The sequence below is a fragment of the Pleurodeles waltl genome, chromosome 10, assembly GCF_031143425.1.
Source record: "Pleurodeles waltl isolate 20211129_DDA chromosome 10, aPleWal1.hap1.20221129, whole genome shotgun sequence".
Taxonomy (NCBI): domain Eukaryota; kingdom Metazoa; phylum Chordata; class Amphibia; order Caudata; family Salamandridae; genus Pleurodeles; species Pleurodeles waltl.
The window spans coordinates 1,016,028,750-1,016,046,624 of NC_090449.1; positions in this window are offsets into that span (position 1 = coordinate 1,016,028,750).

Genomic DNA, 17,875 nt, shown 5'->3' on the forward strand with positions numbered 1-17,875 from the left:
ACTGTAGAGTGGAGTGGTACAGCATAGATTGCAGTGAAGTAGAGTAGCACAGAGTGGAGAAAAGTGGTGTGGGGTGCAGTGGAATAGGGTAGATTGTTTCAGAGTAGAGTGAAGAAAAGATAAAGAAAAAATAATATACTTCAATATGCTTAAGCATGTAACGATAACAACAACATAAATAATAATACTAGGCATAATGGCCCAAAATGAAATATGGCTTCTCCCTGTTTGCCACACTGTAATCAAGCCCTTCATTACCTAGATAACAAAACATTAAACATAAATGTTAGAAAAATATACCCTTTTAATAGCTAAATTGTTGTGTGAAAGGGTAAAATCTGGGCTCAATCTCGACTTCACTGTTTCACCAACTGGTGTGATCTTAGGCAAATACAAATATTGTGTTTCACAGAGTCTCCTTTCAAGCCTGCAGGCATCAGGGTGAGTGGGATTCTGTTTCCTCTTTAGATCTTCCTCATTGTCTTGCAGCTCCTCTTGAAGGCATCCTGCAGTGCTCCTCTTCAAGGCAGCAGGTGATGACAGTAATCAGCAAAAACTATTTTCTCCTCCTCATGCCCTTTGTTCTTATGAGCACCCTTAATGCCCACAGCTGTGAACAGGACAAAATCTGCCCTTTGTTCTTATGAGCACCCTTAATGCCCACAGCTGTGAACAGGACAAAAGGGCAGAGGGCACAGTAAGCAGCTGTTGAAAAGTTCCTTATGCCTCCAGCCTTCAGGAAACAATTAAAAGGTCGAGATACCTCTTGTGATTAATTTTCCTGCTAGGGAGAGAGATGGGAGTTTTACCTAGTGGCAGCTTTGACTCAACATAAAGCAGCATAAAGGGCTGATATGCCTGCTGCAAAAAACAGAGCTATGGGGCATATTTAAGAAAAGTGGTGCTGAACACAGTGCAGTGCCACTTTTCTTCCACCCCTTACCGCCCCCCCCTAACGCCACCATCTGTGCGCCATATTTAAAATATGGCATACCATGGCGGTAGTTAGGAGACTAGCTTCAGAATTTTTTTACGCTAGTCCGGCGCTTTGCAAGATTAGCATCAAAAAGTTTGACACTAATCTTGCAAAGCACCCAGAGGCCCATTGTAACCAATGGAAGCCTCCTATTAATGCCTGCTCTGAGCAGGCGTTAAAAGTGCCGGAAAAAAATTACGCAAAGAAATCTGACAGATTTCTTTGCATCATATTTTTGGCCCCCCCTAACGGGATGACCCCTTTGCATACATTATGCCTGGTGCAGGCATAATGTAGCGCAAAGGGCTACAAAGTGGCGCAATGCATGCATTGTGCCACTTTGTAAATATGGCGCAGCATTTTTGGCCTTCTAACGCCACATTAGCGGAAAAAAAAAATGACACTAATATGGCATTAGAATGGCACTAGGGGCTTTTACATACGCCCCTATGGGGCATATATAGAAAAAAGTGGCGCTGCGCCACTTTTCTTGTGCCCCTTAGCGCCCCCCTAACGCTACCATGTGCACGTCATATTTAAAATATTGCGCACCATGGCGGTAGTTAGGGAACAAGCGTCAGAATTTTTTATGCTAGTCCGGCGCTTTGCAGGATTAGCATAAAAAATGTTGATGCTAATCCTGCAAAGCACACAGAGGTCCACAGTAACCAATGGAAGCCTCCTTTTAATGCCTGCTCTGAGCAGTGTTAAAAGTGTCTGAAAAAAATGACACAAAGAAATCTGTCAGATTTCTTTGCACCATTTTTTATCCATCCCTAATGGGGGAATGCCACCTTTGCATACATTATGCCTCGCACAGGCATAATGTAGCACAAAGGGATAGAAAGTGGCACAATGCATGCATTGCACCACTTTGTAAATATGGCACGGCGTTTTTGGCCTTATAACGTCACATTAGCGTTACAAAAATAGTGCTAATGTGGCGTTAGAATGGCGCTAGGGGCTCTAAAATATGCCCCAATATTTTATGTGGATATCTGAGTGGATTAGTAAAGCCAGCCTTTACAAGTGCTTTAAACACATGAATGTATGTGAAAAGGGAGCGATGAAGAGATGAAGGGCACATTTGCCGGATGGTAGTGAGTAAAACCGAGGAGGAGGTCATGGGGTGGGGAGCGCCAAAATAAACTGTTGCACAGGGCGCCACCAGTCCCAAAGCCGGCCTTGCTTGAGCCACTTCATTTTCTTCAGTGGAAATGTCACCCTTCCCTGTTCTCATGTGCTTTAACTCTAGGGTTTTCTAAGGAGTTGGCTTTACATACCTACCATAGAATTTTCTACAGACCTCGATAGTTCTCAGGTCCTCAAGATAAAACTTGCTCTCGGTTCGCCTATAAGTGTTTTAAAAGGTAGAGAAAGATACCACTTAGCTAAGTAAGCCACATTTTTAACATTAAAGGTATATAAAAACTCTCACAAGTTTAGGTTTTGTACCCAGAAGTACACTTATTGAAAATGGAGCCCTAACTGTGCCTCGACCAGGCCCATTTTTTGCCCCTTTTATTATATCAGTTGGACCTGGCATCTTTGGCGTGGTCTCCCTTATCTTTTTGCCTCTGCTTACTGTATTTTTTAATGTGCGCTGGACTTCATTTTTGCTGGTTTTGGTGCTCTGGGCACTTTACCACTGCTGACCGGTGCTCCTGTGTAAACTGTATTTGTAATTGGTTTTTCCATGATTAGCATATTTGATTTACTAATAAGTCCCTAGTAAAGTGTCTTAGGACTAGAGGTCCCCAGGGCCTGTAAATCACATGCTACTAGTGGGCCTGCAGCACTGGTTGTGCCACCCACATGAATAGCCCTGTAAACATGGCTCAGACCTGCCAGTGCAGTTTCTGTGTGTGCAGTTCTAAACTGCCAATACGACCTGAAAAGTGCACCCAATTGCCAGGCCCAAACCTTGCCTCTTACTACATGTAAGTTACCCCAATGGTAGGCCCTATGTAGCCCCATGGTCAGGGTGCAGTGTATTGTATTAAAAAAGTACATGTACTGGTATGTTTTACATGTCCTGTTAGTGAAATACTACCAAATTTGTTTTTGACTATTGCAAGGCCTCTCTGTTTCATAGGTTAATATGTTTTAATTGGTGTTTCCCAATCTGAGCTGATAAAGATTTGGAGTTTGGGGTCTCTGAACTCACAATTTAAAAATACAACTTTTGGTAAAGTTGTTTTTTAGATTGTCAGTTTGAAAATGCCACTTTTAGAAAGTGGGCATTTTCTTGTTTAACCATTCTGTGCCTCTGCCTGCTTGTGGAATCCACGTCTGGGTCAGACTGACAGTTGGGCTGTTTGTGAATTCCCCCCAGAATTCCCCCTAGACAGTGACACAAAGGGAGCTGGGGAGTGTCCTGCATATCCTGATGAGTATCCTGGGCTAGAATGGGAAGGGAGGAGCTGACACCTGCACCTGAATGGGCTGTGCCTGTCCTCACACAATGCAGTCTCCAACCCCCTTGTGTGTGTCTGGGGCCAGGCCTGGGCAAGGCAGGATCTTGTCAACAACAGAGACTTTTTGAAGTTTGCCTACTTCAAAGGCAGAAATTGGTATAAGTAGTGGACCCAAACCCCCTGACGTTTAGAAAAACTTATGGATCATGAGGAACCTTTGCCAAGGAGAAGGGCTGAAGAGCTGGCGGAGGAGTACTGCCCCTTTGCTGTGTGTGCTTTTTGGGTTGGGCTGCAGTTGCTGCTTCTGCCTTAGAGAGGGCAAAAACTGGACTTTGCTGTGTATCCTGCTTGTGAAGTTTCTGCAAGCCTTGGACTGAGCTTGCCTCCTGTTAAGAAGTCTCAAGGACAGCAAAGACTTCACCTACCAGCCTCAGGGTTCACTTTCTGTGGACTGTAACTCACCAAGTGGTGCCAAGTCCAGTTTCTGGGCACTTGGGAGTAAAAGCTGGTTGAAAACCAAGAAGAAACGAGTGCACAAGTTTGGACGACGATGCTGCCTGCAACCAAAGCTGTGGTCCCCACTGGAGTGCGACGACCCCGACTGACATCGCAGGACTGACCCTGCAGCAGCTGCTGACATCCCATGACTTTGTGAGTCCTCAGTGCCGTGTCACTGACGTCCGTGACACCTGACTCCGCCACGGTGCCGGCCGCCCCATGGTGTGACCGGGACCCCGTGAGGTTGCCCCTCCACGTTTTGTCCCACTGGATATCGACACCAGCGGAAGCTTAAGGAACCGAATCTTCGCAACGACGCTGCCTCATCTCCACTGCTCTGCAGCAAGGACCCGGTGCCTTGCACCGATGCCTCCGCCCCTCTGCTCCGCAGCATTGGAACCGACGCCGCACTGGATCCAGTGACGCATCGGTTCCCGACTCCGTGCACCAGCTTGTTTCCTCACTTTCACAAGGTACTGTACCTGGGGGTCCGTGCAACTCTCGACTGGTGCCATTGGCATCAGATTGTTGGAAACGACTCCGTCTCGACGCCGTGTTAACACCGAATTCAAGCATTTGTGTTTCTAAGCGCTATATTCAAGTTTAATCTTTGAAAACTCATAACTTTGCTTGTGTATGTTGGATTTTTGCCATTTTGGTCTTGTTTTACTCAGATACATATTAGCTAGTTTACTAAACTGGTGTGGAGTACGTTTGTGGTGTTTTCACTGTGTTACTGTGTGTATTGGTACAAATACTTCACACGTTGCCTTTGAGATAAGCCTGACTGCTTGTGCCAAGCTACCAATGGGGTGAGCAAGGTGTGTATCTCCATTACCCTGACTAGAGTGAGGGTCCCTTCCTGGAAAGAGTGCATACTGACTGCCAACCAGAAACTCCATTTATAACAATATCAATCAGCAAACCAACTAACCTTGTGCTCTGCCTTTCCAATGTTTGCCTTAATTTTCTCCTTTTTATAACTTAGAGCATTATACTCTCAGTGGCTGGATGTTCTAATAGCCTCAGGCTTTACTGGTTGTTAAAGGCCCTCTCCCTTATAGGTCCTCACCTGCAGCTCAGGCATATAACTCAGGTGCAGGGTCTTTAACAACTAGTATAGCCTTCTGAAGCGTGCTATACTGCTATGCGAACTCAGTCAAAAGAAGTTCCTTGTGGATTGCCTTCAAGAGCATTGTGTTCTGATGGAAAATGTATTACTTTTGGAAATGTATTATTGTCTGGGGACCACTCGAAGAGTGAAATAGGGATGAGGTATTGTTGATGGTAGTGGTGTGTGAATGCATCCACTATTAAAACACAGTAGCCCTCCTTTACTGTGTTAATTGCTTTCCATATATATTGTACTTCGTAGACTTCAGAATCTGCAATAAAATGGCAGCCATAGCATGTCCCCTGCAGAGGTCCCACAATGACAGCATAGAAGCAGCCCATGGGACTGTTCATTCTGCAGCTCGCGTCCAGTAGCAAAAGGGAGCAACCAATAGGAATGGGCATTATAGAAATAGCCATGGTATATGAGTGGCGAAGTAGCTCAGTAGTGGGCATAATGCAGCCTGACTTAATATAAGATCTGAGAACTACCTCCAAGAGTGGCAGTGAAACAGATACCTCACATACCTCGGTCCCTAGGATCCACATGGGAGTGCTGATTGCATGGCACAGCGGTGTGGGTGAATTGAGACAGTGATTATCAGTGATTATGTTCAAGAAATGCATATTGGTTCTATGTAAACAGGGGGATGTGATTCAAAGAAGGATGTCGGGGGGGATAGGGCAGTGATTTTGACCCTAAACCAGATGTGGCCCTAAGTGAGAAGAACCCATTGGAAGACACCTTTCCACTGTTTTAAAATACTCAAAACAAGGTCCTGTTTTTCAACAGAACTTGCTGCTGGAGTCGACACTTGTAAATGTGTTCGGAAATACAGCATTTATCAGGGTTTAATTGGCCCCTTGGGGTTCTGAACCCCAGTGCCACTGCTGCTGCTCTAATGGTGGTTGCGCCCATGACACTGACCACAGACATTGTGTAAACAGCTGTAGAAAGCCTAACCTTAAATAATGACGTCACTGTCTGTTGCTGCTCACTTACTATAAAGCGCTGGCACCAGAAATCACCAGAGGGTGAACTCAGAATGAAAGTTAGGAAACATGGCAAGAAGTTGAAGGGGGCTATTGACTAAAGTTGTGCCTGTGGAGCAAACAGACGCACCGGATTGTGTCGACTTACCGACCATTAAAAAAGCCTGCACGTAATTATGTAGAACTTCATAAAGTTCCCATGCAAACCTTGGTAAATTACCCCTGAAATGTCCAGGCACCGAAGCAGAGGAAAAAGGTGGACGGACATTCAGTGCTCTTCACAACCCTTTAAAGAGTTCAGTATTGAGAATCTTTTCGCAGTAGTGAAAAGATCTACCCAAAGCTTAAACTGATGCATATTTCAAGTCATATTTGCAATTATATCTCGCACAATGCTGAAGAAGTCTCTTTTTACAATAATATAATGTTGAGTCTTGAGAGCAACCAACTGAAAATGTCTTCAACTTTCTGCAAGAACACTTCTTGCGTATGCGTAAATTATTAGTTCTATTTCTTCTTCCAAGGTTGGAACGACAGGTCGATTGTTCTCCGAATCCACCACTCCTGATCTCCCCGACCACATGGGAGGCCAGGCCACACTGATCATTCAAGGACATGCAAAGGGAAAACGTATTGGAAAGGTATAGTGAGTGAATAAGGGAATCAAGGCTGAAGTGAACTATTCAGACTCTTCATAGATGTTACTTGACGCCAAATAAACTATAAGAGGACACAGAGCAGCGGACTGCTGGAGATGTGGGACCTCACATAAATATCAAGAGCTCATCGTATGGAGCTGTGCGGCGTTAGGGGATTTTTAGGGCAGTGGTTTGACTGCACAGCTGTCAAACTAATCTACTGCTTTCAATATACCCAGCGTGGCTTTGGCCCTCTCAGCCACTGACTTTCTTCAACCAGCCACTTTCAGCCACTGCTTTGAAACTTTGACAGTCACATCTTGGCTCATCCCTGTGGAAAGGTCATCTTTCACTTAATGCTTTTGAGTATTTAGATGTATCCTTTTGCCTCCACATGGATACTCACTTGTCTTGAAGTGCATTTGGTTCTTCTTTTGAACTATAGTCCTCTCTTTCAACTCATGATGGCTCTTTCCCTTGTGGATTGCTCTACTATGCTAAAGCTCCATTCGTTAGCACTTTAACCCCAGACCGTTTTAATTTGCCAAAGCTTATTAATTTGGTCCTACAGGAAAAAGCAGAAATTATGCTCTGCACTCCCCTCACTGCTTGTCACCCCTGTGGCCTGCCCCTTTAAAAGAAAACCATAATAACGTTTATTATGGTTTTCTTTTAAAGGTTTTGCAGCTGCTGCTGGCGGGGGGCGACGCTTCTCCACCCTAACGGAGGAGCCGCCCCTATGTAATTGGCTTTTCCATGATTGGCACATTTGATTTACTAGTAAGTCCCTAGTAAAGTGCACTAGAGGTGCCCAGGGCCTGTAAATCAAATGCTGCTAGTGGGTCTGCAGCACTGGTTGTGCCACCCACTTTAGTAACCTTGTAAACATGACTCAGACCTGCCACTGCAGTGTCTGTGTGTGCAGTTGTAAACTGCCAATTTGACCTGGCAAGTGTACCTAATTGGCAGGCCTAAACCTTCCCTTTTTCTACATGTAAGGCACCCCTAAGGTAGGCCCTAGGTAGCACCATGGGCAGGGTGCAGTGTATGTTAACGGTGGGACATGTACTGATGTGTTTTACATGTCCTAAATACTGCCAAATTCGGTTTTCACTGTTGCAAGGCCTATCTCTCTCATAGGTTAACATGGGGTCTGCCTTTAAATAACTCTTAAATGCAGATTCCTTTTGGGAGCAGATAGACATATGGAGCTTAGTGTCTCTGAACTCACAATTAAAAAATAAATCTTTCAGTGAAGTTGGTTTTAGGCTGTTAGTTTGAAAATGCCACTTTCAGAAAGTGAACATTGTCTTGCTTAAACCATTCTGTGAATCTGCCTATTTGTGGATTCCCTGTCCGGGTCAGACTTACAGTTGGGCTGTTTGTGAATCTCCTCTAGAAAGGGACACAAAGGGAGCTGGGGTGTAGCCTGCATATCCTGATGAGCAATCTGAGCTGTAGTGGAAGGAGGAGTGGTCACTTACAACTGAATGGGCTGTGCCTGCCCTCACACAATGCAGTCTCCAACCCCCTGGTGTGTGTCTGGGGCCTGGCGTCAGTAAGGCAGGATCCTGTAAACAATAGAGACTTTTCTTTGAAGTTTGCCTATTTCAAAGGCAGAAAGGGTATACGTATTGGACCCAAAACCCCAGACTTTGGATCACTTCTAGAATCAAGAGGAACCTCTGCCAAGGAGAGAGCTGAAGAGCTGAGGAGAAGTGCTGCCCCTGCCTGTGACTGTGCTTTGTTGGGCTATCCTGCAGTTGCTGCTTCTGCCTGCGAAAGGGGACACAGACTGGACTTTGTTGTTCATTTCTGCTTGAAGAAGAATCTCCAAGGGCTTGAACTGAGCTTGCCTCCTGATTTGAAGTCTCAGGGCCATCAAAGACTTCCTCTGCCAGCACCTGGACTCTCTGCTGAGACTCCTGCAGAGCCAAGTGTTTCCCTATGCAGTCCCTGGGCCCTTGCAAGGTGAAGTTGGCAGAACAAGAGCTGAAATCCACGCACAGAACGCTGTCCTGGGAAATTTTCGGTGCACCATCTGCAACGCTGCTGATAAATGATGCGCCACCCGCTTCGTGGCTAAGATTGATGCTCCTCCTGCATTGCGGCTGGGAGACCGAAGCATCGCTGCTGGAGAAACGAGCAACCCCCCCTTGCAGCTGCTGATAATGACGCAAACCCCACGCAGCATGGTTTTATAACACTGTGCGACCAGATTTCTCACGCATCGTCAAAGGGCGTCAAAGTCATCGTAAATTGACGCGGATCCGAGGTGCCTTATCTGGAAATCGACACATCGCTCTCTTGTGAGGGAGAAAAGCAACGCATCGCCTGCCCTACTGGAAAAGAAACGACGCAGGGCCTCACTTGCAAGTAAGGAATCGACGCATTACTGACTTTTCCAACGCACGCTTGCCCATGCGGCTTTATTTTTTACGGAAACCAGGTAATTTGCATAAAATCAAAGTTTCCATTGTTCTCTATGGAGTAAGACTCTTGTTCTTTTGAAAATGTATATCGTGACTTGTGTATGTTGGATTTTTGTTGATTTGGTCTTGTTTGATTTAGATAAATATTGCCTATTTTTCTATACTGGTGTGGTGTCCATTTTGTAACGTTTTCACTGTATTACCGTGTGTGTTGGTACAAATACTTTACACGTTGCTTCTGAGATAAGCCTGACTGCTTGTGCCAAGCTACCAATGGGGTAAGCAGGGGTTATCTAAGTGTGTTTCTCCATGGCCCTGACTAGAGTGAGGGTCCCAGCCTGGACAGAGTGCAAACTGACTGCCAGCCAGAGACCCCATTTCTAACATATACATAGGAAATGTAACTAAAATGAGTGGCTATTTGCTTGCTGTCTGTCATTCTGTGTAGTGTGCCTGTTGTAGTGACTTGTACTTTTCTACTTTAGATAACCACTTTATCCACACAATTTCACTTTACACCACCATTACCTATTTTTGTTACTTCCCATCCACTCACTAATCATCATCTTAAAACCTTTCGTGAACATATCTGTCTCTAGGGTTTGTCATATCTCTGCAGATGTTTAGCTAACACTTTGTTTCTAATACCATGCCACAAATTACAAGAAGAATATAGTAATATTTGCCTGAAGGTTACTTACATTGTTTTGGAAAATTACAACTGTAAAGGCATGTGGTAAAAGTTTGATGTGTTCCAGCTCACAAAATCACTTCAGCACAGTACTTAGGCCCACATTATGACATTGGCAGGTGGCAGAGGCCACCCGCCAATGTCATCAGGTCACCTGTGCGGCCTGAACCTCGCTGGCCCTTTTATGGCTTCCCCGCTGGGCCGGCGGGAGGAAACAGAGTTTCTGCCCGCCGGCCCAGCGGGGAACAGGGCCTTAACATTGCAGCCGGCTCCTAATGGAGCCGGTGGCAATGTGGGGGTGCAGCAGCACACGTTGCACATTCCACTGCCCGTAATTCGGGCAGTGGAATGCGCGATGGGGCTGTGCATGGGGGCCCCAGCACTGCCCATGCCAAGTGCATGGGCACTGCAGGGCCCCCCCGAGTCCCCCATACCGCCAGCTTTTTCATGGACAGGCTGGTGGATGGGGACTCGTAACCCCCCAGGGCAGCGCTGCCCTGGCGGATTACAACTGCCTGGACTGCCAGGCTGCAGGCTGGCGGCAGGTTGGTGGTGTCAGCGGTTTGACCGTGGCAGCTCCGCCACGGTCATAATGTCACTTTGGTGGCGGTCCGACCATGACCCTGGCGGTCTAGTGATCACCAGGGTCATAATGACCCCCTTTGTGTCAAAACACCATAAATGATTTCCCCTTATCCTTGCTGGTTTCTTTTTAAATATTTTTATGGAAATTGTAGTAGTTCCATGGTTAATGCACCTGCTGCACTATTTCCCGCTACTACAGGTTAATAAAGCTCCACACTGCACTCTTTTTCCATACATTTGTATTTATTTCTAAAACAAGAAAGATACAGTGCAGTTCTACAATTGGCAAATCTATTCTCATACTTTTTTGTTTACAAGCAAATAAAAAACTGTCCCTATTGTGAATACAGTTAAGCCTAAACAGCATCCCTGGATAACAGAGGCTCCAATTTCGTTGAACATATTATTTCCAAGTCACCAAAGGTATCTGCTGCTGGTTGTGTGCAGCGAGAAACTAAGAAGGAATAATATTCGTTTACGTCAGCCGTGTACCGTGGGCTAAAGAAACGAAAATGAAATTGAAGTAATATTAAGGGGGAGACTTACAAACATTTTGTGCTGGGTTGGCGTGATGCTAACCAGCACAATATGTTTTTTCTTAATTTACTTTCCAATGCAATGTTTTTCCTGTAAAGTACCCTAAAAGAAAAACAAAGCAGTGTGACATGGGCGTTCACATGCAACCACCCATGCCTTTTGACACCAAACACTATGTGCAAACAATAGTAGACAGGGCTTTGCTCCAAAAGTTAATGCCTTTTGAAAGCAAGCATTAACAAGCATTTTAAATGCAACGGGGCTTGCATTTGCTCGAGTAAGAGCTATTTGCGTTGTAAACTCCTAACCAACTTTTCTTGTAAAATGCAGCGCGATCGCGATGAAATTGAAAACGAAAAAAACGGAGCGCGATCGCACTATGTAAACCCCATCGCGATCGCGCTGCTGTAAAAATTAACAGATAAAGTAGTCCAGAAACCAGGCTCAAAACATCGAGCCTCGTATGTTTCTAGTAGTTTACCGGTGCTGTGTAGGCGGGCTAAACACCGGAAAAGGCATGACGTATGCATGCCTTTCACAAATGAAAGCAAGCAGATTTTAAAGAGCAAGCCCAGGAACCAATGAAAGATACTGACGTGACCTGGGCGTGGTTTGAAGCCTAAAGAGAGATTACTTTATGGACGGGGCGCTTTGCGCTTGCCCATAAAAAGGAGAAGTGTTTTTATTTCTCCTTTCTTTTCCGATTTTGTAGGTGTGCATAAAATGTGGGAAAAGGTTTAAAGTGTGTCTAAGCGTAGTATTTTGCACTTGAAAGGTACCCGTCCAGTACAAAACGTATGCTAGACTTAGGCAAACACCCTTGCACTATGACGCAAAGGTGTGTGTGGCACACAGCAGCTGAAATCAGCAACAGTGCTGGGGGAGGAGGGAGCCATATCTCTGTAGATATGGTGCTCTTCTGCTCCCTCCCTGTCACGCAGCGGAGCATTTTTCGCTCCTGCACTGCGCTGCATGACTATTTGGTAAATCTGGGCCCAAATTTCCCGAAGGCCAAGATTAGTAGAGGGTTAGGCTATGCCAGCATTGTAGTTCCAAAATGAGTGTGGGTGTGAAGACTGTGGAATCCCAGGAATGTAAGCAAGAGTGGGGAGTGACTGTATGACACGCTCTTTGACAGACTAGGGGATGGTAGCAGGGTGCGGAACACATTGGTGGGCAATAAGGACCGGTTTGTGTGAGGAGGTGGGTATCCTCTGTATTGCTCACAGGTGTTCATGGGGGTGCACACTACACCCTTTGCTATGAAAACACATCACTCAGTTTCTCTTGCTGTTCTTCTTTTTTATTTATTACTCCATAAACCTTTCCCTTAAAGACCCCTGTCATTGAGAATACATCATGTATCCCACATTGTAATAAAACATAGCGAATGATTTTCACAAAATGTGACTGGCACTAAAAGTGCAAATTCTCTTAACCTTTTAAGAAAGCCTTGTAAGTTTTGTACGAAAATCCTTGGTATGAACATTCATCCTCAAATGTCTCCTCTTCCCAGTGCCTAATTTGTGCTTGTTGTTTCCGGCACTTATTTTTGAGGGCCGGCACTTATTTTTCTGCCTCAAGCATTCACTGCGAGCAAAAGACACATATGAGAAAGACGGAGGAAGAGAAAAACTGAAAAGCGTCACAATGGGAGAAAGCAGAAAGCTGCAAGAGTGAGCAGAAGGGGCCGGGAGTGACTGTAAATGGATTGAAAAGGCCCGAGATGGCTTCAGTGTTATGCTGGCTCAGTATTCAAAGTTTGCACATTTAATTGCAGCAGCCGCATGTTTAAGAGGTGGACTTTGGGCACTGGCACATTTTAATTACAAATTAAGCACTGCCTCTTCCTGTCTGTGAGCTGAACTCCTGATTATGCAATGCCACTCTCAAATGAATCTCTTGGGTCATGGTCTAATATCCAATTATAGATTAGAGTTTTAATGTTGCTGTTATAAACAAAGACATTGGTTGAACTTTGCATAGCCAGCATGTCTTTATCAATAGTAAAAGGTTCGTTTCTACTCTACACCAGTTTCCAAGGTAACGTGATTAGAGCAAGGTTCTAGTTTCAATTCAGTTCAAACGTTCATTTCATAGTCTGGCCTTAAGCATCTCTGCACTTTTAAAATCCTTGCTAGTTCTTGGTCCCACCTTAACAGTTCGAAGCAATTATTGCACAGATTATGCTTTGCTGTTCAGTGCCCAAGGTGAAAATATAATGTGTTTTTTATCCAACTGGAGAGAGCCACAATATCTAGGTTACAACTCACTCTACCTTTTTTGCAACTTACCTAGTTGTTGTTCATGACAGAAAGCAACAAATCTATATACAACAAGACCCATTTCAACAACTCTGGAATTTTCCAAAAAGATGAAGTCCATTTCACTGCAGAAGGCAATAGAATGATGTTTATCAACCTCAAGAATTGTATTCTGCTTTATCTGAGTTATCAGAGAAAACGTTATGTACAACAAGCATTTTCAATGCAACGGGGCTCGCTTTTGCTCGAGTTGGAGATATTTGCATTGTAAACTCCTAACCTAACTTTTCTTGACACACAAATTAAAAGAAAAAAAACACAGCGCGATCGCGGTATGTAAAATGCAGTACAATCGCGCTGCAATTGAAAACGAAAAAACAACGCGATCGCGCTATGTAAACCCCAGTGCGATCGAGCTGCGGGGAAAATTAACAGATAAAGTAGTCCAGAAAAAAGGCTCAAAACATCGAGCCTCGTATGTTTCTAGTAGTTTACCGGTGCTGTGTAGGCGGGCTAAACACCGGAAAAGGCATGACGTATGCATGCCTTTCACAAATGAAAGCAAGCAGATTTTAAAGAGCAAGCCCAGGAACCAATGAAAGATACTGACGTGACCTGGGCGTGGTTTGAAGCCCAAAGAGAGATGACTTTATGGACGGAGCGCTTTGCGCTCGCCCATAAAAAGGATCTTCTCAACGCCACCTGTTTCTTTATGATAGCATTTTTAATATCTAAATTCTTTTGGGATGTTTTTGAATTCGCTAATACTCCACAAAACCAGGTTAAACCCCATTTTATCACATGGTTTCTACTTCGCTCCCCTTACAGGGAGGATTTCACAATATCAAATGTGGAGTTGCAGTTTCAAGCAAAACCCCATTTTGCCACACCATTTTGATGTCCTCCCTGGATTTTTTAAGTTTTGCCCAATTAGTTTAAGGTTTTTGAATCCTATAAAATTTGTTTTTGAGTGTATATACTTTATTACATTTACGTATTTCATACATGAATATCTATATGTTTGAAGTCACTGAGCCAAATTCACCTCAATAGTACAATCCTTGCTGTGCCGTATGACTTGTAGGTTGGCTGTTGTAGTCCAGGCCCCTTCTCCCAACCTACAGTGGACATCCAGCCCCAACGGTGGCCATCTAACTCCAGCTGTGCATGGCATTTGGCAATGCGTAGTGGGGGTTTTCCACAATGCCTGGACTTTCACCAGTCTCTGATCCCAACCCACCACGGAGGCCCAACCCTCACTGTGCACAGGTCGCCATGTGCAGTGGACTTTGGCCAGAAGATCGGCACTTTAACCAGTCAAAACCCACCTCAAACCGTCATAGGTAACAGGGGTGGACAGCTTCCCACTAGGTGCTGCGCCCAACAGTGCACAGGAAGCCAAACCCCATTCACAGTGGGTGCAGGCCACCGAGCTTGGCAACAGATCAATCCCTGTGGCCAACCATCACAGCACACAGTCTTGCAGACAGGCAGCCATCAATATTATCTTTTTTAAAAAAGTTTTTGGTTCTTATATAGAACTTTTTTTATAGACTATTTTATGAACTTTGTTGTATTCTTTTGGTATGGTCTTTCTTTAGCACTTCTTTTGGTTTTAAATGTAAACATACATTTTGGTAACTTTTTGTATGTAACATAGTTTTTCAGCCTTGAATACATGTTTTCATAGCGCTTCTTACGATGTTGCTTTATTGCTGTGTAGATGACCTGTTGGTTTTGTTCACCTGAACACATTTTTTTGCATAAGATGCTATCGGTTTGGAACATCTGGAGCACATGGATCTGATGCTTCCTCATGCTCTCTGGAAATGTAGGTTGAAACATTATCGTCTTCCTCCTGCTGTTCATGCCTCCTTCTCTGAACTTCTGCATGGGAGAATTCATTGAGAAGCTTTGCTCTGAGATCTTTAACCATCCCAGTCATCCTAAAGGAGTACACGAATGGATGCCCCCCCTGTAATAAAAGATCATAGAGTGTGTAGGGAACCTTGCTGGCACTGACTTCATTTTCATGTCTCAGAAGGGTAAACAATTTCTTGGTCATAGATTCCTCTTGTGGCTGCTATCTTTGTTTTGAGGTTTTGGTCGGTAACATCTTCATTCTTGTGATGCTGCTGATCAGAAGCTTCCTTGCTTTCTCTAGAGCTGTTGTGTCGTGGCTCTGCTGCTTTTGCTAATGGACATGCTTATGCTTAAAGATGTACAGCTGGAGCGCTTTGAATCTCGTTCTCTGTACGTAGTTGGATATAAAATGGACTGTAACCAATTATGTCTCTCCTTTCTGTTTTTAATATTTGGTGATATGAGGTTCCTCCTCAGATCCACCAACAGACACAGGGCCTGATTACAACCTTAGGGGATGGGATACTCCGTCACAATTGCGATGGATATCCTGTTCGCTGTTTTACAAGTTCCATAGGACATAATAGAACTTGTAATATGGCGGACGGGATATCCGTCATGTTTGTGACAGAGCATCCCATCCACCAATGTGGTAATCAGGCCCATAGCACTTCCGGACCGTGAGTCTTTGTTTTAGTTTGTGGATCTCATTTGTGCACAGAGACGGGACTTCCTTTCGAGTAACGTGAATCCAAATATAAGTGTGACAAACACTGTAAACCTTTAAAAAAATTATGTTGTGTTCTATAACACAAAGGTGTCGACCTTCCTAAATATTTGCACCTCAGGATCAACAAACTAGCCATGCCCTCTCCCTATCTTTAAATCATGTGGTCCTACCTTAGCTCCTATGCTATATACTTTGTTTACTACATCAGCATTTTGGTTTTGGTTAATTTTAGGCCCTTTCCTCTTTTACCGGTCCCAGTATAAATGCTAGAATCACATACAAATTCTTTATTAACAAAGTTTCTAGAACAACATAATTTTCTGGAAGTCTCTCAATCTGGCTTTGATGCAGCAGATAGAACTGAATCCTTTCTACTCACTGTTTCGGAAAACTTGTAAAGTATGTGAGATGCAAATTATACCACCACCTCTCATTCTGCTTGTGGCCTTGGATACCATTTCTCCCACAATTCTAATCCATCAGCTATAGGAGATTGGTGTTGAAAGGCCTGCCTTTGAATGGTTTGCTAACTTTCTCTGCAACAAATCTGATTCTGTCAGGTTTCCACCTCATTTGTAGCAGCCAATCTAGCTGGATTGTTGAGTGCCTCAGACCTCTGCCCTAAGCCTCACTCTTTTTTATATTTATGCAGCTCCTTTAGTCAAACTCATTGAAAGTTTTGGCTTTGAGGTATTATCCTATGGGGATGCTACCTGATTAAATGTATCACTTCACTGATAAGTGATGATGATGGTCTCACCAGACAAAGTTTCAGGCAATGCCAACTATCTGTGGCCTAATGGATGAACCAAAACCACCTGAAACTTTATTCAGACAAAACTGAGTCGCTTATCTTGTGTTCTAGTCAACAGGCCTGGAACAGCAATTGTTGGTCATGCAGTCTTGGTACTCCTCCAGTTCAATTGGTGCACATTTTAGGAGTGAAATTGGACTCTCAACTTTCAAAATGTCACTGCCATCAGCTTTGGTATGCTAAAACCTATAAGTAAAATCCTCCCACTCTTGCCTTTTACTGCAGGAATAACAGTAAATCATGCTTTAATCACCTCTAGAATTGAGTATTCAAATGCTTTACACCTAGGGGTTTCTAAAACTTTTGTGGGTAGACTCCAGCTTATATAAAATGCAGCAACAGGGCTGCCACTCAATATCACCAGGCGCTGCTCAGTGTGGGCTTGTCTAAAACATCTCCACTAGCTGCAGATAGCAAAAAGAATCCAATTCACAATCTATCTTATCTCACATTCACAGGGATTTCTTCAAGCAAGGTCCTATTTTTCTGCAGAACCTAAACCGTATGTAGACCATAGTGAACACAACTCAGTTGTTCCTTGCACACAGTTACTCTTCATTGCAAATACTTATAACGTACACAATATATCTACACATCTGTGGTGCATTAGGTGCACATGTGTTTTGTACACAATTACAGCAATTATATTGGCCTTGGCTGTACAAAAGTAGGTAGAAAACTACTATTGTAGTCATCTGCCACTAGGTATACTGTAAATCGAACTAGCACACTCATTGGATGATATCATCAGTGATGTCATCAATGATGTCATTTGAGATATCATCAATAATGTCATCAATTATGTCATATGAGATGTCATCAGTGATGTTAAATTATTTCATAGAACATATCATGAGTGATGTCATATGTGAGGTCATAAGCAGTGCATGGCGGGAGCCAAGCTGTAGGTAGTGCTGCTAACTATAACTGTTGAATTTCTGTGTTTTTTTAGTTCAAAGCGTTCATGTTGTCTTTGAGAAATTCACCTAACTATAACGTTACTTTAACCTTTGTTTTTTTACAGTGAATTTCTAAGGTTTTTTCAAATCGAACACTGATATTTTTATTACACCTAACTATAATGTTACCTTAACCTTTATTTCAGTGAATTTCTAGTTTAAAAAAAAAAAAAGTAAATTAATTATTTAGGTGTGTGTGTGTATGGTAGAATGATTTTGTAATATACGTTGTGCTTCGATATTATTTTGTAAAAAGATTTTTTGTAGCATAATGGATATTTAACAGATAAATATTCAATATCTCAGTAGTGAATGCATATTCATATTTGCACAGTTCTTGTAACTTTCATATGGATACATGATAC